Source organism: Lacerta agilis, chromosome 6 (assembly GCF_009819535.1).
Source record: "Lacerta agilis isolate rLacAgi1 chromosome 6, rLacAgi1.pri, whole genome shotgun sequence".
NCBI classification, from domain to species: Eukaryota; Metazoa; Chordata; class Lepidosauria; order Squamata; family Lacertidae; genus Lacerta; species Lacerta agilis.
The window spans coordinates 63365181-63385913 of record NC_046317.1 but is presented as its reverse complement, the minus strand read 5'-3'; the positions used below and the strand labels follow the sequence as shown (position 1 = coordinate 63385913).

General features: G+C 45.4%; 1 protein-coding gene across 1 annotated transcript in view; it reads left to right on the top strand.

Annotated features, from left to right (window-relative positions):
• The window catches only part of SYT2 (synaptotagmin 2), a 140746-nt gene that overhangs the window by 54884 nt on the left and 65129 nt on the right, over nt 1–20733 (top strand). The window contains exon 2 of the mRNA XM_033153087.1: nt 1585–1625. The gene's annotated coding sequence lies outside the window, so the exon portion shown is untranslated. The remainder of the gene's footprint in view (nt 1–1584; nt 1626–20733) is intronic.

The following is a 20733-nucleotide window of genomic DNA, read 5'->3' as shown; positions in this document are numbered from 1 at the left end:
ATGTTTGGGATTGTTTGAAGTATCTGCATCCAAAGCAAGAACAGGGAACCTCCAGATGTGGCCCTATGGTTGTTGTAGTACTCTAACTCCCATCAGCCCCAGCTGGTTAGTGACCAATGGTCAGGAATGATGGGAGTTATAATCCAACATCTGCAGGGCCACAAGTTTCCCATCCCTGATCTAAAATAACAACAAGAACAACAACTTATGTGTCAGCTGAAAGACTAACAGATTGGTTTTAGCTTAAGCTTTCATGAACTGCAATCCAATTCCTCAGATGCATTAATGCACCTGATGCTTGCAAACCAAATAATTCATCCTGATCCCATATACGGCAGGGAAGTAGTGCCAGTGCCAAAACCATATTGACCAACAATACAATGTAGGTACAGTTCTCCACACACACTGGCACCTTCATTGTCGCCTTTGACTGGACTTAACCGTCCAGGGGTCCTTTACCTTTACCTTTCCCCACATACCTTTGCTTTGGCATTAAAGGAAGAGGTATGGCCATGAGGTTGGACCACCACCCACTCTCATCTTGGTATGCCTGCAATCCCATTGTGATACTGACTGCAATACTTACAGCCGTTTCCCTTAGATTCCACACAATAAAAACGCTGCAGAAATTGTGGTTGTTTCATCAAGTTGGGAGCAAAACCATCAGCGTGTAGCTCAGATGAAGCCATGGGGTAGCAATCAGAAAAGCTCTGAACAACCAAGTACAAATCAGCCACTGATGTGTGTGCGCATGGAGTTAAAGGGAAAGAATGCAAAGATTATTCTTGGGGGGGGGGAGGTTGAATTAAGAAAGAGTATTTTGGTGCAACAGGTGATCCCCTCAACCCCCCCCCCTCTCTCTCTCTCTCTCTCACACACACACACACACACACGGGCTCCCCCCCCCCCACATTTGCTCTGCTCCACTGGCCCAACACCAGGCACATTCTTCCAGGGACATAGCAAGGTAAATTGGTACCCGGAGGCAATTTTTGTGTGTGTGATTCTTCATCATCGCTCTGCAAGAAGCCTGCAGAGAAAGAAGGGATTTCTGTAGAGTATAGCAACTTCCCTTCTTCTCTGCTGCAGTGGGCATAACTGGAAGAGGCCAGCACCGCCCTGCTCCCCGACCCACATATTAATTATGCAAGCCAGGTTGGCCTCCTCATCCAACCAAACACCAAGAAACTGACCTGGCATGCAGCAGCTGAGGGCTGGCAGGCAGGCAGGGGAACTCCCTTGTTTTGAGGAAGGGCCAATACAGTGCATAGTAGAGTCCCCCACATCTGGCTTACCCCTCTCTCACATTCCTTCATCTAACCACAATCACAGAAATAGGCATCCCACCCCCCAACTAAGACCTTTTCTGAATGCAACAAGCAACACCATTTTAAAACATACATGACACTATAAAACCAAGGTTATTACTTCTATGGAAAGCATGCCTTCAATGGAGTGATTAGGTTGGTTTTGTTTCCACAAATAACTTTTTTTTTTAATTGCACATATCTGGTTTTGTCTGCTTGCTTGGGAGCTGAAGCTGACTTTGTTTTTATTTACTGTATAACTTATGCTTATTTACAGGCCATTCAAACTGTGATCCAGGCACCGAGACCAGCCTGCTGGTGAGTACCCACTCTTCTTATACTAGAATCTCATTCTAAGTGTTCATGGTTCCATGGCTGCACTATCACAATAAATAGGAGGAGGTGTCTGTGAGGAGGGCGCACTGACATGTCTGTGCTGTTTTATTGAACCTGTGGAGGAACTATATGAGAGAGGCATTTTCCTCTGCCCCCAGCATAAGTATCTCATTATGAAAGTGCATACTCATTAAAATATCATCCATAATTGAAAGCATATTTTCCCTTAAACCTCCAGGCAGCACCCTTACCATATTCCCAAACTTCTTGGATTTAATTAAAAAGAAATCTTACCTCCTTTAAAACTTGTTTGAGCTAGGTTATGTTGAGATCAGTTTCTCATCTCATCTGGAGTTTTTAGGTACTAGGTACCATACATAGAAGTTTTATCAGGCTGGCTCTTCAGGAGAGTTTGTTGGAAATGAGTGGACCTTCGGGACTAGGAGTGGGGAAGAATGGGGGAAGCTGTAGAAGAATATCAGTATATCCCACTTGGTGAAAAAGTGATGTCTGTATTTTGAAGGCCTATTTAAACAATACAGTTTTCAGAAGACCCCTAAAAGGAGGCAAGGGTGGTTAAAGCACATTTAGCACACAATTCAGTGCACAGGGCTTCCCCCAAAGAATCATGGGAATTATAATTCATGATCACAGAGCTACAAACCCCACTAGCTTGTTCTAAGAGACCACCAACACTGTATCTTACAAATGCCCAGATTATATTAATAGTGATGAACAGATTATATTAATGAACAGATTATATTAATATACTAATATATTTCTTTGCCAGGTTGTTATGCAGACTGGTATAATATGTGATTTAGCTTCCGCCATTTCCCTATGCAGGCAATTACACTGGATCAAGAATAGGGAAACTGTGACCCTCCAGATGTTGTTGGACTGCAACTCCCATCACCCTGTCCATTGCCCAACCACATCTGGAGAGCCACAGGTTCACCATTTCTGCCCTAAACAATGCTTTTTTATTGCACACACACACACCCCTAGTCATCTGCCTTTCCTCTTCATTTGTATTGTCATCCTGTTGAATATTTGCAGACAGCTGTTTTTTATTCATTATTTACTAACATTGTACCGGATAACATATCACGGCTTTCCTTGTAACTTAATTATCTGAAGCAATGGTACATCCAGACCCCAAAACTCCTCTCTGAAGCGGTTTCCTTCATCCTAGACAACAGCTCAGCTCAGCTCTTTAACTCTTGCTTTGTTATGGTAATGTCGCAAAACTGGGATATGAAGCCAGGCTGCCCATCATTGTTGGAGCAGGAAGAGCAGCCTCAGCCAAGGCTCAAGCTCCAATCACACTTACGTGGGAGCAAGCCCATTTGAATGCACTGGGGTTTGCTTCTGTGTAATGATTTATAGGCTCCAACTGCACATGAAAGCTTTTTTTGCTGGGAGGAGCAGCTGCTGGATTCTATAAAAGAGGCAATAGCTGTGAAACCTACTGATTTATAGACATGAAGAAGAAAGGAAAGCAAACCCTTTCTGAGAGTGGAAAATATTTTTATGCCATGTGTGGCTGCAGATGGGGAAGTAATAATAATAATAATAATAATAATAATAATAATAATAATAATAATAATAATAATAATTTATTTCTACCCCACCCATCTGGCTGGGTTTCCCCAGCCACTCTGGGCGGCTTCCAACAAAAGATCAAAAATACATTAAAACACCAGTCGTTAAAAACTTCCCTGAACAGGGCTTGTTTTGTTTAGGCTTTAAAGGTGATCCCAAGTACTTCCTTGAACAAAGGTTCAGAGACAAATAAGAAGCCAAGGCAGTACTGTATTCCCAAGTATTCTGTTTAGGTGGGCTGGGAAGATCCTCTGCATCAGCTGTAGCTTCCAAGATTGTCCTCGAGGGTACATATACTAATTCAAATGTCAGATTAAAGTTACATGTCAGTGGGAATATCTGAATCAGGGTAGCATGTGATTTAGAAGCTGAAGCTGTGGTTGGAATCAAAAGGAACACATATGGTTAGGGATGTGATAGGGTTAGGGATGCAGTGCATTATATTTGCAATTGACACAGCCAGGGCCGGCGCGTCCATTAAGGCGAACTAGGCAATTGCCTAGGGCGCCAAAATGGAGGGGGCGCTGGCCAGGCTTGGGCGGGACGGGCTAGCAGCAGCTTCTCTGCTGTAGCGGAGAGGTGCTACTTGCCCCCTACACCACCACTCACCTCCCGCTAAAGCAGGTTTGGCGGGCGGCGCCAGAAGGTGGTCTGCCTAGGGCGCAAGAAACCCTAGCACCTGTGCTGGCCCCAGGGGTTTGTCCGTGAAGCGAAGTCCAAGTCCAGTCCTTGGTCTAGGGGTCCAAAGGAGGTCAGTCCGGCGGGAGCGAGGCAGGGAGCAGGACAAGGTCCAAGGCAGGTGCAGGCACGAGGTTGCAGGTAAAGCATACGTTTGCAACTAAGTTGCTCATGCAACTTGGGCTGGGTCTGGCTGGCTTTTATCTGGCCCTATGCTTAGGGCGGCCCTGATCCTCTGGAGACTCACCTCTCCTCCGGGCCTGGAGGCGAGCACTCCTCCTGTAAGCACTTAGCTCTCTTCGCCTCTCTGTCCTGAGCCTCTGCAGCTCAGGAGAGGCTGGTGGGTTACTGGACCCAGGGGCTGCCTCAGCTTCCTCTGAAGAGGCTGGGAGTGGAGCACCTGCAGGCAGTGGGTCCTCCCCCCCCCCCATCAGGAGCCAGAGCAGACTCTGCTGATGTCTGCACCTGGGGATCCAACACAGGTGGGGATCCTTCAGGCTCAAGCCCTGGCCCCGGCTCAGCTGGTTCTGGAGGCGGGGAATCCTGGGCAGGCTGGGATCCCTCAGGTTCAGCATCTGAGTCTGACTCCCAGGCCATCACAGCACCGGTCCTGGACACAGCTGCTCAGTCACAGAAAGGGAAGCTGCCTGTCCCTTTCCTTTGATCTTGAGGCCCTCTAGGTACAACAGAAACTCTTTCTGCAACAACCCATATAACTTCAAATCACCAGATTGGGATCCAGGAGCTAGGTTTGGGCTAGACGCCATGATTACCCCAAGGAGACAGGGCATTAAGAGTAAAGTGGGGGTGGGATGGGGTTATCATACACCACCCGGCAGAACCACAGGCAAGACAACTGATGGAAGTACTAAGAATTACATAGGAATATAAGATGATCCTGCTGGATCAAGCCAATGGTCTATCTGGTCCAGAATCCTGTTCTCAGTCACAGTGACTAACCAGATGACTGTGGGAAGCCTGGAATCTGGTGCCACTATGCAGGTTGACAGAGTGGAATATGATTCCACCTAGAGTTAGCAAATGCTCTGCTTTTAGCTCCAAAGACTTCCACATCACCAGCATCTCAGGATCTAAATCCAATATGCTAATAGCAGCATACATACTCTGTCAGACATGCAAAGCAGCCTCTAGGGTTTGTAGAGTTGACTATACCAGTTGGTGCTAGATCTTGCCATACTAAAACAATCACCACCATTAACCTCCCCACCCACCTGCCCAATAAGCAGCTTTGTTTGTTTTCTCTTTGTTTTCATTTGCATCTTACCATCACACAGTCTGGTGTGCCATTTGGCTTCCTGAAAATCCCAGCTTTTGGGTAGGCAGTGATGTGATAAAACATGGTAGGCAGATGATCTTTTCCTACAGAGACGAACCATAAATGATGACAAGGAAGACAGAACACATTCCCAGAGTGAGCATTTAGTTATATTTATTGGCTCATCCATTTTAGGCCAAGCAAAAGCAGGGAGGCTTGAATTCTGTCTCAGAAAAAGGCACTCAGTCATCTGCAACAGTCTTACTCTAATTTCCCATGTAAATGCCAACACAGTAGCACACGGAGCAGGGCAAGGCATCATTAATTTCAGAAACTCTCTTGCTTGAAGAGTCAATGCAATACTGAACATGAGAAAACAAAGCTCTGAATTAAGGTCTTCCATATTAACAGGCTCCCAAACACCAAGATTGAAAAACCCAAATACAAGACATTTTATTTATAAATATTATTATTTATTTAAAACATTTTTTACCCTGCTCTTCACATAAAAAAGGCTATCAGAGCAGCTAACAAAAGTCTATTACAAGACCATCTAAAAAAACATAACACTCAAGGAAAGGGGATTGGGAGGGAGGAGGAAAGGTATTGCTATGGATTTTGTGGGTACCCTGACTCCCCCATGTTGTGGGTGCCCTGACCTCCTCTAGATTCCTGGGTGCTAGCGTTTGATCAGTGCACTGATAATTTAGATGAGCTGACAGCCGTTTGATTCAATAATGTGAAAATGCAGGCTATCCCTTTTCTGCATCAGGGTATCAACAGGAAATATGCCATCTAGGGGAACAAAGGCTGATGATGGCCAGTCATCAACTCATTGGGGAAGTCATGAAGATGACAGGGCTAAGACTGTGTGAGACAAGGAGGGTTGGGGCTCCTCCTCCAGCTGTGTGTGCTAGTGGGCAGGGGGAAAAAAGGTTGAGGGTTTCAGCTTGGATGATGTAGACTGAAGAAAAATTGTGGCATTTTGCGAAAGATTTGAAAAGTGGGGGAGAATTGGGGGCAACAGAACTCTTGGCCGCCTGGCTAGAGCAGGGTGTAACAAAGGGACAGGCAGCATGACTGATTCCTCTGTTTGTAGACCTAAGCCTGCTGCTCGTAAGAAGGGAGCAAAGATAATAACAAGTTGTGAATGCTCTGAACTCTCTCTCACACCATATAGACACAGGTTAACAGGATCGTCCTACTCTCATGTAGGACCCTGGCAGAGACACATGCCCGACTGGCATGTTCTCTCCCTCCTGGTTGATCATTCGGGAGCTTCAAAAGCTTTCTTCTGCCTGGCCCCAAACATCACAGCAACTAATGCCTAAAAGCATTAACACACTCAGGGATCTGCAGAGTCTTCACAGCTTGCGTAACAGACCTCAGCAACTCAGCATTTTGGCTAATCTACTTTATTTACATATAAACACACACGGAGCACTGCAACATGGCTCCCTCTCTCTCCAGCATCAAACAGCAAAGAGAAAAAACAAAGGACAATAGTCCCACTTCACGGAACACAGTAACACAAACATCCTGTCTCCGTCACTTCCCAGTGGGGGGGGGGGAAGAGTGAAAGCATACACCGTCATGTGATAGACAATAATCCGGTGACTGCAGACACGGGGAATGAATCTCCAACAATAGACACAGGGTGTCAATATGTGTAAATTAACCGTGTATCATAAATACACTACAGTCTCCGCTCTGCCTAAATTCCAAAGGAAACCCATTAAGTGCCAAGACCCCTGGAATCTTGCACCACTCCTGGAGATTGGAGTGAACCCTAACAGTATTATAATGGTTGGCTTTGTTACCCAGATGGCTGGGATTATACATACTATGTACTGCACCTGTTCTCCTTATTTGCTGGCTTGCTCTTTTTTTCTTCCATTTTCCTTTGCCTCTTCTCCTGTTGCTTTGTTTTAATGAGTTCAAGTTTAATCTGATTCTTTTCACTTCCCTCAGGGCAAGATGGTTTCTCAGAAGCCCCTTGGGTGGCGGTTAGGGTAAAGAGGTGCCGCCACTGGGAGCTGGTGGTCATACAATTAAAGTATTGCTTCAGTTTGCATGTGGGCAAAAGCAATAGTTCTGGATAGGGTTATTGGGAACAAATTTCAATTCAGTTCACCTACCACATTTGCACTTCCCAAAACAAAATGAAATGCAGCCATCAATCAAAAGTCACACTACTCAGAATTTTCACAAAATGAAATGCAGCCATCAATCAGAATTCATGCTACTCCAAATTTTGCAATGCAGCTCTCTTACCAAAGAGAATATTCATAAGTGTGGGGTGAGTATTGTGTGGCAGCTGTAACGGTGCTAGTTGCGCTGGTTGAAGTGGTCAGGTGGGCCAATAAACTGGTCCCAAACCGTTAAGGGCCAATAGTAACACCTTGAACTTGATCCTGGCATGGGAACCATGGTGCCAAGCAGAATGGAGCAGGAACGGCAGGATCTGTCAGAGGAGGAGCCCAAAGTTAGGGGTGGAGTTAGCTCAGTCAGGCCCCACCTTGCCTCCTGAGAATGAATTTCCCATGGTACCCAAGGAACCGGTTGGTCAATTGGAGAAGCCAAACAGGTCAGAGGGAGAGTTGGACCCCTAAGGACACACCACTATCCGTGCAGGTGTGAGCAGACTCAGCACCCTCCCCCCTAGGAGCGCATGCTTGTAAGTTCCGTCTTGTTTGCTTGTAAATGATGGGCCCCACCTTGCTTCTTTAAAAGTAGTGCTGTGTGTGTGTGTGTGTGTGTGTGTGTGTGTGTGGTGTTAGGACATTTTGCCTATATAATAATAATAATAATAATAATAATAATAATTTATTTATTTATTTATACCCCACCCATCTGGTTTCCCCAGCCACTCTGGGCAGCTTCCAACAAAATATTCAAATACAATAGTCTGTCAAACATTAAAAGCTTCCTTAAACAGGGCTGCCTTCAGATGTCTTCTAAAAGTCTGGTAGTTGTTTTTCTCTTTGACATCTGGTGGGAGGGCCTTGTTCCACAAGGCAGATGCCACTACCGAGAAGGCCTTCTACCTGGTTCCCTGTAACCTTGGCTTCTCACAGCGAAGGAACCGCCAGAAGGCCCTTGGCTCTGGACCTCAGTGTCTGGGCAGAACGATGAGATGCTCCTTCAGGTATACTGGACCAGGCTGTTTAGGGCTTTAAAGGTCAGCACCAACACTTTGAATTGTGCCCGGAAATGTACTGGGAGCCAATGTAGGTCTTTCAAGAGTGGTATTCTAGATCCCATTGATGTGTCCAATGAACCTTGTAACCTGTATCCTGAGCTGAGGCAAATCATTTGCTGATTTCTTTAATAAAATTAAAATTCTGCACTAACTGCAGTTTCCAGGTCAAGTGCAAGGGAAGCCCCACATAAAGTATGTTGCAGCAATCCAGTTTTGAAGTCAGCAATGTCTGAACTACCAAGCTCCCTTATTCCAGGAACATTCAAAGCTGTTGTACCAGGCACAGCTCCTAGCCACTATGACTACCTGGTCTTCTAGTACCAAAGCTGTATCTAGAAGCACCCCCAGACTGTGTACCTGCTCCTGAGAGCTGTCTGCATCTAGGACTCATTGCATTTCAGCACAGGATGAGCATGGTTCCTCTGTATGTTTTTAATTCCTCAACAAAAATATTGAGACCCCTGTGGGCTGGTGGGGAAAGCTGCTTGAAAAATAGGATCAAGTCTATCCTTTGGCTCTTTTGATCATATAAAGGAAAGTATGAAATAGATTTTTAAATGGATTCATGCCTCCAGCATTATACATAAGGACTAACAGGATTTGTTATGCGGAATGCAACACAAAGGACTGAGTCTTCCCTTTTCACCTTTGATTCCCCATGCTTTGTGTATGACATTCATTGTTGCAGCCAGACTGCATAAGCTACCTATGGGGACCATGTGGCGAGGCTCCTGGGATGTTGGCTTTCTCTAGATAGCAGTCTCTGAGGGCATAGTACTGGGGATGTAGTTCCTAAGATGTAAAGGTAGAAATAGGGACAAAGGGGAGAAAAGAATCAGAGAAAAGAAGTGAAAAGGAGCCAATCATCAGGGCTGCAGTAACACCATTGATGGGAAAGCTACCCTCAACCTCTTCTTGCATCCTGGGTACAACAGGGTCTGGGTTTAGGTGGTGCAAGCACGGTCTCTTTCCTACTATATTTATATACCACTTTATATAAACAACTGAAAACAGATGGCACAAAGGGAACAAAATGCCATCAAATAACAGATATGAAAACTGTAAACATGAACACAAAAGGAGCAGAGTTGAAACCTTGAAAGCCACACAGAGGAGGAATGTTTGCACTGCCTGCCTAAACAGCACCAGGGATGAGGCTTTAATGATTCTTTGCCTTCATTGATCCGATTGCAGAGACATCCCCTTGCTTCATTCGTGGACTTATTATGGACGAAGAGGAACAGACTCCAATCACCCAGGAGAGGCATTGTGCCCCTGCAGATGGATCACCTGTTTATTTAGCATTCTTCCTGATTTGCTTGTACAAAGCTTATGTGGTGGTCCGACTGTCTCCAGTCTTCATCCAGCATTCCTTCTGATCTGTTTACGAGGCAGTTGCAGGAGCACTCATCCCGTACCCCTTCTTCTACACGTGTTCCAGCTATTCGTTCTTTTCCATTCATTTCCCCATCACTTTTCAAACCACAAAAGTCTCTCTGTGTGATTTTAAAGTGGATTTGTTGTGCTAGAGCAACAGAGACCTTTAATCGGCTTTAAATGCACCAGCCTAGATTTCTGGTATACGAAAGGCAGGCTAGAGGCACCTATTAGTTGGGCGAAAGGCATCTGTGGCCATCGGGCACACTATGTGGTCCCCACTTGAGAATCAGTGGCCTGGGGAAAGAATGAGGAGCCTTGTGGCATTTGATCTCATTTCCCATCATGTACAACTCAGATAATGGGTGCTTAGTTGTGTGTGTGTTTGGATTGGAGGAGGGGAAACAGTCCCGGGGAAGCTTTTCTTTCCACAAGATAAAATGCCTTCAACAAATCCCAGATAACTTTGGGGGTGAGCATGGTTTTTATCACACAAAACCAGGCAGCAGCGGACCGTCCCAGGGTAGCCTTGTGATTTTCATGAACGTGGCTTGTATGAAAATTGAGTAGATGAGCAGCAAAGCTTGGAAAACCCCAGTGCCTGTGACAGATGGCAGCAATTCCGAGGATTCATAAATGGCGATAATTAGGGCTATTAATACTGCTCTATCTCATGGGGGGGGGCAGCAAAGCATTCCCCACAAATGTCTGCAAAGCAATATGACCTTTGAGGACAAAGTATGTCAGGAAGGGCACATGCTTATTCATGCTGGTGCAAATCTGGTCATAAATTCATCTCAAATGGCTGGCCTTGAAGCAGTACCAACAAACTATCTTTTACATTACATTCCAGTGGATTGTACCAAACCCCAAAGCCCTAAAGTTACTTATTTATAAGGTTTGTATTTCCACATGCAATCTCAATTAAAACACAATTTAAAAAATACACTTTATAATGCAACTTATCCACTTTCCACTTAGGCCCCCTTCAGCCACTGAGCAGCCTTGAATTATCTTGGCTTTTTTAGCCTCAGCTTAGTTTGTCTCGGGGCTCACCCTAGGGTGGCCAAGTGGAAAAAAAAAGAACAGGGCTCCTATACCTTTAAATCATTGTTGTGTGCTTGTTTTCAGCCAGAGGGTCACATTCTCTTTTGGATAACCTTCTGGGGCCACCTGCCACTGGTGGATGGGGCCAGAGGCAAAGCAACAAATGTGACTTTTGCCTTTAAACAATAGTCTGATTTCTACACACTCTCACACCCCTCCCTTTTATCATCCATTCTCAGACCCTCCAAGTGTCCCAGTTTTCCAGGGATGTCCCTGATTTGGGGGAGCTGTCCTGGTTTCTGATTTGATCCCGGAATATCTCGCTTTTCCTTAGGACGTCCCTATTTTCATTGGAAAAATGTTGGAGGGTGTGGAGTTATTAGTCTCCTGAGCTGCCTGAAGGCAATCCTGTATAGGGAAGGTTTTTTTTAATGTTTAATGTTTTTTATATACCATGTTGGAAGCTGCCCAGAGTGGCTGGGGCAACCCAGCAAGATGTGTGGGTTATAAATAGTATAGTTATTATGGAACGGGACATCCCTATTTTCATCGGAGAAATATTGGAGGGTAGACAAAAAGAACTCAAGGAGGGCGCAAAGCATGCTTGGTGATGGATCATGTGACCTGCCTCCTGGACCTGAGGCTCCTCATCCCTAAGCTAAAACCTTTCAAAATTTCCTCTTCTACACAGCTTTTAAAAGTGCAGAGGGCCAGTCCTCTTCTCCACCCACCCAGCCACCCTAGCTCACCATGCTCAGGAGTTCCGTATGAGGGATGTCATTGCCTTGTGGAGATTCTTGGTTAACAACAGGATATTGAGCCACATTTACAGTATTTATTTAGCACGTTTATTTAGTATTGTATTATTTAGCAGGTTTAGCAGCAAATGGTCCCAGGGAACAAATGCATATAACATGAAAAGCATACTTAAGAATATTTTAAAGGCTAAACTACATAGAACATTGTGTCATACATAAAACATCAGTCTTTAAAAACTACACGGCAGCAGGGAATGAATAAAGCAAATTCTGTCAATCAGCATTAAACTTCACCCCTCCTGGAAGCCTGGGAATATGAATAATGCCACAAACAAGGAGCCACCACAGAGAAGGCCCTGCAACACACTCGTGTCCTGTGGATCCAATCTGGCGAAGGGACCACAAGTAGGGCCTCCTCTGCTGATCTGAATGCATTGGCCGGTGTCCCCTTGTGCTAATAATACAACAGGGCTCTGCTAAATTAATGAACATTCCTCGCTTTATTTTACTGCAAAACCAAAGTCCCTTTACACTGGAAGAAAATGAATTGAAACAGGAACTGGAAAAGTATGCATTTACAATTGAAGCCAATGTCAGTCATGCTCAGAGCAGACCCATTGAAGTTAACAGGCTTCAGTAACAAATGTATTGATTTCAATGGATCTGCTCTGAATATTACTTAGCTGGGTATCACCCAATGAGTTTATTCTTAAAGCAGAATCATAGAATCTTAGAGCTGGAAGGGACCCAAGGGTCCCCTAGTCCAATCGTCTCTCAACTAAAGCATCCATGACAGATGGGCATCCAACCTCTGCTTAAAAACCTCCAAGGAAGGAGAGTCCACTACGTCTCATGGGAGTCTGTTCTAGGATGCCAGGGCCAGCATTAGAACATAGCATCCTTGGGCACCTGCAGATGTTCCAGCACCCCGGCAGGCCCCACCAATGAAGTCTGTCCAATATATCTCTAGGCCAGCACTAGCCACCATTTTAATTTCCTACTAAATCCCTGCTTCTGGTAGTAGGTGAGCCCACCGGAGGCCCTCAAAGCGCCCTGCAGACTGCTCAAACAGGAGTTGACAATGGTTTAATAAAAACACTTTAAATTCATCCTCCTAGTTAACATGACACAACGTTGCCTTGTAGACAAGCTTTAAAAGAAAGCCCAAAAGTCATTTAGCAATCAGTGATGGGGGGGGGGGAATGGATGGGAATTGTTTTGCTTTAGCAAAAAGAGACTTAAAAATGGAAAAAGTACCACCCCTAACTGCTGCTTCTCAAGTGCTGTCCCTGAGAGGCTATTAGGGCATCAGTGCAGCCCCTCCATAATCAGAGCAAGAAATGAAGTGTCTTCACAAGCAATTTAATCCATCTGCTCAGTGGGGAAAATAAAAGGCAGTTCCAGTGTTTTCTAATTAGGAAGTTAACCACCTCCACAGCTGAACAGGCCCAGGCTGGCGCTGCCCTGCAGGTCCTCATCCTGCAAGCAATCAGCTGTGTGATGAGTCTGGAAAATCCTGTCACATAGCTCGCTGGATGCTTTGCACTCCCCTTGATGTTTCACTACCCTTCCTCTTTGTACTGTGTTGACATTCATCATTTGCCTTCCTTGGAAAAATCAATTACCATGCAGGAGCAGGTGGCTTCCAATGTATGCTGTGATGTGTATCACACAGCAGAGCTCAGATGGGGTTAGGAGTTGGTAGCTGGTTTACTATTGTGGCTGAGGGTGTGATCTGTACTCTAGGAAGACCTTGGTCCAAATTGCATCTTGGCCATTCAACCCGTTTTCAGCAACTTGCTCATGAAATATGGAGATAATGTTAGCCTACCCTATAGGACTGTTGTAAGGGATATTGAAATACTGTAGTGTAAAGGATGCTAAACCAGGATCCTGTAATTGCCCCCTGCACTGCAGATTCTGCACAGTGCAGGGGTTTGGAATTATTGATTCCAAGGTCCCTTCCTATTCTCTTACTCTATAGGTAAGCCCCCATGTTTGAATCAATGAGAGTTTGTCTCCCATGGCACCAAGAAAGTATGGGAATATGTCTATGGCCATACTACCCTGAACACGCCCAATCTCATCTGATCTCAGAAAGGATGGAAATATAAAAAGGAAAGGAAAATGTATCTGAGAAATGTCATGCCATGTGTGCAATAAATCTGTATGTTTTTAAAGGTGCCATGGGATACCTTTGTTTTATGTCTTAGCCAGTCTCGGTGCAGCCCAGATGCAGACCCCCTGCACTGCCAATGTTCAATACAATGGGGTGCATCTTAGACAGAAAATCCCAAAGGATAGTAAGTGCTCAGAAAAATAATGGGACACAAAGTTGCTGCTACGTTTGTACCTGCAATGCTGCCTAATTTAAAACTTCGTAGCAGTTACTCCTAGTGTGCTGGGAAAGCAAATATGGTGTGTTGTATTTAATTTCTATTTAAATTCCAGTAATTATGCATATATCTGCATATATACATATAAATCAGCACATGCAAATTGCATGCTCTCTTTTGTCCTCTTTTTTCTGGTGATGCAAATCCTCCTTTTTGGCAGCGCATGGCCTCCTTACTTGTGATCAGTATAGACCTTTATCAGACATAATGAGCATATGAAGCTGTCGGAGTCAGGGCATTGGTCCATCTAAGAAAGTGTTGTTTACTCAAAATGCATTTGCTCTCCAGGACCTTAGGCAGGGGTCTTTCTCAGTTCTGGAGATGCCAGAAACTGCATCTATGATCTTCTGTATGCAAACCATATTTTCCAGAGCGATCTATCACCCCTCCCCAGGAAGACATTAATCTTGCTCAGCCTTTAGGTCCTAACATCTGCACAATGGCACAGGCTGAGCTCAGTACACTATGTTTGGAAGTTCCAGAAAGACTGCAGCTAAGAATTCTAGGCACTGAAAATCTACTACCGGTACATTAACCCAGATCTCTGCATTTGCAGTGAAACAGCTGAAGCAAATTATATTTGCATTGGTGTCTGTTAGCAATCCAGTATGCTTCTGTATGGAAAACCCTTGTCTTTAGACCATGTTGTTATCACTTTTTATCTTTGCTAACACTCCATCCTAGTACTCATCTTTGCACATTTCTGCATGCAAAAATTGTTATTTATTCTAGAAATAAATGGAGATAAAAAAATTTAATGATAGATTTGCACATTTTCATGCAGGCATATAACTCATTCAACTTGATGTAGTATGTGGAAAAATAAAGATATGAAAATTCCTTTTGTATGTACATTATGATGTGGGCTTGGAGGACTATGAGTTATTTTTATGTCTCTTTTAGTGCACAGGGTTACTAAAGGTAGGCATAGAATTAAAGTTGTACACACTGTGGGAGATTGCAGTCAAACATAACTATGCCTGAGAGCTAGTTAGTGTATGAAGGGGTTAGGACAGAGTTCTGTGCCTAGACTTAACTAGTTCACACTCCCTTTCCTCCACGAGCTTCTTCCTTTTCATTTCTCTTCACCACTTTCTGTCTGGTTAATTTTGCTCTCAAGCTTAGAGCACGTTTGGAACTATATTCTGTATTTTCTACCCAATAATAGTTTGCCTGTGTTCTCCTTGCAGTTGCATGGAACAACACATGTATCAGACTTTTGAATCTGTAAGTAAAGCATTTTTAACTTAGAAGTGTGTGGTCTGTTCCTTGCAAAAGGAGTAGAAAGAGGGGAGTAGAAAATGGGATAAGTCTAGCAACATATATTCCTAACACTATGCTGCTGCTTAACTTTTGTGAGTTTAAACTCTGCTACTGGATTCTCTCCTGTTGGAAAGTCTGTTAAGCCCCATGTTTTGAATCCAGACACCTGGACGATTTTTTGTTATCCACCCCATAAATGTGGGCCACAGGGATTCATATATTTGCCTTGCCAGCGCATAACTGCACATGTAATCTTATATTTGGTTTTCATGCTTTGCAACTGAAATACCATTCCTTTCTTTGGCGTGTTTGGCTGTGCACTAAGGCAAGTGAGAACTTTTCCCCATTTTGCAAAAAGTACAAAGAAATTAACCTCAGAAGACTTATGAACTACAGGACTCCACTCCTGTAATTTGTTTCTTGTTAAATTTGTGGTGTAGGCTGAGGCAAAAACTAATGCCAGGCTTAATAAGGGAATCTTGTGTCTCTGAGATGAGAAAGACCTTGGCTAGAATCAATTAGCTGGTTATGATCAAATCAATGGCAGTTTGGAATGGCTTTTCCTGCTGCTGCTGTACATCTTGAGCCAGGCAGCTTTATAGCCTGACCAACTTCCTTATAGCATTAGCTACATTTCTCCCCCTTATTGCATTATCAATTATTTTCAGAAATCAATTGAAATCAATTTTTCTGGATGTGGAGGAGGATTGGAACAGACTGTCCCATTTTCAGAAGGCACTTGTGTGACACCCAGACATAGAACCTCTAAATATTCCTGCCTAATTGCTTGCAATTTCAAGCACCTTATCCTAAATGGGAATTATTGTTCGGAGCAGAAAGGTCAACCTTCTCGGTTCAGTGGCAGAGTACTTGCTTTGCATGCAGAACAGCCCAGGTCCAATCCCCTACATCGCCAGGTAGGGCTGTGAATGTCCACCTGAAATCCTGAACAACTGCTGCCAGACTATACTAAACTAGATAGAGAAGTGGTCTGACTCAGTATAAATCAGTTTCCAATGTTCTAACTGCAGTGAACAAGAGAACCTAGGGGACAATCCTTTGCATGTACTCAGAAGTGTTTGTTATGTTTGACGGGGCATATGATCACAGCCATGTAGACCAAGCCTAGGGAAGTTTTTATGGAAACATGGACACCTGAATTCAGTAGGTAAAGGTAAAGGGACCCCTGGCCATTAGGTCCAGTCGTGGACGACTCTGGGGTTGCGGTGCTCATCTCGCTTTACTGGCCAAGGGAGCCAGCGTTTGTCTGCAGACAGCTTCCAGGTCATGTAGCCAGCATGACTAAGTCGCTTCTGGTGAACCAGAGCAGCGCACAGAAATGCCGTTTACCTTCCCGCCAGAGTGGTACGTATTTATCTACTTGCACTTTGACGTGCTTTCAAACTGCTAGGTTGGCAGGAGCTGGGATCGAGCAATGGGAGCTCACCCTGTTGCGGGGATTCGAACTGCCGATCTTCTGATTGGTAAGCCCTAGGCTCTGTGGTTTAGACCACAGCGCCACCCGTGTCCTGAATTCAATAGGGCCTACTCTCAAATGTGAACAGGACTGCATCCCTAATGTGTCCACAGTGCTTAGCAAAAAGGATGGAAGACATTTCTCTTGCTTCACAGCATGTTTCACCACCTTGGGTGGTGGGAGGGCACAGCAGCCATCCAGTTGAAACCAGTGTTGGAAATCGGACCCAAGCTCCTTTCCTACATTCACTCAGCAACACACAACCTCCAGCAGGGGTGATAATGTGGGTGTGTTGTGTAGTCCACCTGCTGCCCTCCAGATTTCTTGGCCTCCAACTTCCACCAACCCCAGCTAATGGCTAATGGTCAAGGATGGTGGGAGTTGTAATTTATGACACCTGAAAGCCACCACTTTGGCTACCCAAGTTATAGTAATGAGGAAGCTTAGGTTCAAACAGAAGAGAAAGGTTCAAATTAAAGCTCAGACAACTGACCTAAGAGGATATGGAATTTTCATTATTTGTGTATCCCACTGTGCTATCATTTGATATTGGGCAGACTGTAAATATTTTAATAAATTGTAAAATAGTAAAGTCGCTAAAAAAAACTTCAGTAACAGGCAAACCCACTGCTAAAGAAAGGCTGTTATTCCCAGGCAAGCAAAATTGTTTCTATTTTAGGATATGTTTTTCTTCCTGATAGTCAACTATCCCAACATAGATGTGCATGGTGTTGATTTTATACACACATCATGACACACTAGTACCCCAACCTATGGTATTATTACTCCACTTACATAGCCTGCATAGTGTACTTTATACAGAAAAGTGGGATGTAAAAACATTGTTTTGTTTAAAAAGAATCTGTTGGCAGTTTTTAAAGCAAGAAACTTAAGTTATATGAGGCATGTGCCATGGACCCAGTTCTTGTAGCATGTGTATAATGTGCTAAGAAGCAAGTTGACACACAAATATTTCATCACCCCCTCCGTGCTAAATTAAATCAGTGCTTGACAACAAATAGCAGCGTGATTTTGCAAACCATTTTATACTGAAGCATTTGACATTTTTATTTGTTTAAACTTTTTAAACAAAGTTATAAACTGTTTAAAGTGCAGTTTATAAATTCTTGAATGAAGTAAAATAGTGTTTATGGCTCAAGTCCTATGCACACTTACCTGAAAGTATGCCAACTGGAAGTAAAGTTGGCCTTACTTCTGAGTACACGTTGTGCTGTAAATCTCATTGTCCGATCTCTCAGCTGTGCTCCTAGTCCCAAATGTTTGGGGATAGACCTAATTTAAGTTAACTATATAGAATTGTATTTTGCACATGCTCATATCACTGTTGGTGAAATATGCACCAGAATATAAACCAGTTCCTTATAGCAGATCACACATTGCACTGGAGCAGAACTGTGATTGCATCAATATTTTATATCTCACAATAAAAGAAATTGAATTCTCTGGACCATAACCCTTGTCAAGCTAGAAGGAGGAAAGGGCAAATGACTGCTGTCACACCCTTATCTCTCTAACCTTGGGGTTGGGGAACATCAGGTCTAGGGGGTAAAATGCAGCCCTTAATGCTGTCTGTGGGCTGCCACCCCCCCCCCTTATTACCCTGCTTCCTAACCTCTGAGCGTTTTTATTAGCTGGCGTAGTGGTTACAGTGTTGGACTAGGACCTGGGAGAGCAGGGTTCAAATCCCCACTCAGCCACTAAGCTCCCCTAGTGACCTTGGGCCGGTCAAGGCCCCCCAGCCTGACCTACCTCACAGGGTTAGTGTGGGCAATAAATGAGGTGGGGGCGAACCATGTGCACGACCTTCAGCTCCTTGGAGGAAAAAGGAGGGATATAAATGCAATAAATAAACAAAACAATAGCGTCCTTGAACTCTGTCCGGTGGATACAGGACAGGGAGGAGTGTCTGTGTAAACTAGCCCTACACGTGTAAACTAGTCACGTTCATATTCGCTGCTGTGCCCACTGCTGCCTCGAGCTTCACCCACCGCAGGGAAAGGCATGTGGCCCTCAGTGGCCCTCAGGGAGGTTCCAGGCGCCTGCTCTGCCTGTCCGAACTTGGCCCCTAGCCCGGGGGAGGGGCGGAGGCAAGGCCGCCACCGCCCCGACCCCCTCGCTCGGGCCAGGAGTTCGCCTTCCGGATTTCCCTCCGGGATCACCCGGAGAGGAGGGAGTGCCGGGCCCATCCGCGCTGTATGCAGCCGGATGTGAGAAGCATGACAATTGAGGCGGAGGGAGCGGGGCGCGCGGTGTGTGTTTGTACTACTGCAGAGCGAAGGAGGGAGGGAGCGAGCGAGGGAGGCCCCGCCGCCGCATCCGCCGCCTGGATGGGAGCTTTGCGAGGAGCCCAAGTTCTGCGGCGTCCAGGCTGGCGCTGAGAGGACTCCCGGCCGCCCGCCCACCGACCCACCCGGTAAGGCTGCGGCTCCTCGTGGCTTGTGGAGACCCCGCGCGAGGGAGGGAAGGAAGGAAGGAGGGAATCCCCCAGCAGTGCGGCTCCTCCTCGCCTGCGAAAGTGCAGCAGACAGACCTCAAGCGCGACACACACACACACACTCTCTCTCTCCGTCCGCCTTCTGCTAAGCGCCTTGGAAAACTCGGAGGCGAGGCGGTGGACTAAGCGGCGTGGCCGGGGAAGGCGGCGAGGGCGAAGGAGGGGGCCGGCCTTGGCGTGGCGTCCCCGGAGTGCGGCAGGCTCTGCGGCGAAAGTTTGCAGGAGGCGGCAGAGGGCGGGCGGCCCGCGCCGCAGAAGGCGGCGGCGCTCGCCTTTTGGCGCCTCCCTGCCAGGACCCCGAGCCTGTGAGTGCTTCAGACAGGGGCTCTTGCCGGAAAGGGTTTGGGGCTCAGCCCCAAATAGTGCCGCTGAGTATACGCAGAGTGTTTTCCGGCCCCCGCCCCACATATCCGCGCCTCAGCCCTCCTATTTAGAAACGAAGCCGAGGCTGTAAACCCTGCAGCAGAAAAATCAATGGTCTTCAGTGGGTCATTTGCAAAAGAAAAGAGATGTGCCTCGTCCGTTAGAAGCCAGTGACACTGGGGGTGGGGGAAGAGTTGACACTCTGCACAGGCTCAGATGCATTTCACAGGTTGCCCGATGTAGTCCTGGCTCAGACTCCTGAGGCTCGAAAGCCTGACTAGCCCGCTGCGGATTTATAAACCGGGGACGGGGGTGCATAAGTGAATTGCTAAACTAAAGCTTGATGGTGCCCTTCAGATTCACAGTACAACCCCATGTATGCCTACTTACCGGTAGAAGTAAATTCCATTCAGTTCAATAGAACTTGCTCTCAGGTAAGGGTTTGTATGCAGAATTTGTGTGATAGGATATCCATTTTTTTTTTTTAAAAAAAAGGAATCTCACGATCTTGAACTTCTTTTCAATAACGAGACTTTTGTTGTATTGGACCATATGGAGTTATGTTTATCTTGTGGGGAACAGATAGCAAGAGGAAAACCCCTCACATTTTTAATTGCTGTGCTAGTGTTAGCACAGTAGTGGATGGGGGAATAGTCTTGCTGCAAAGGGGAGGTGGTAGTAGCTGTGCTGAAACAGGTTAGGGGTGTGTGTGTGTGTGTATTTACACACAGTTGTGCACTCAAATATTGGGGAGGAAGACTATACAACCTAGAACTAATTTCAAATGATGGGAGTGGGGAGAAGGCTTGCAATACACACACACACACACACACACACACAGTATGCAATAAATGGATAGCTCAGTTGGTTAGAGCATGGTGCTGATAATGCCAAGGTTGCAGGTTCTATCCCTGTAAGGGACAGCTGCATATTCCTGCATTGCAGGGGGTTGGACTAAATAATCCTGAGTCCCTTCCAACTCTATGATTCTATGTTATCTTGGTTGATTTTTTTCATTTCCCTTTTAAAAGGCTCCATAAACAGTGTTTAAGGAATGGCACACTTAAGAAGTACCGGTAAAAGGTTGTTTAAAAAGTGACCTTTTTGGTAAAAGTTCACAAGCTCAAAAGTTC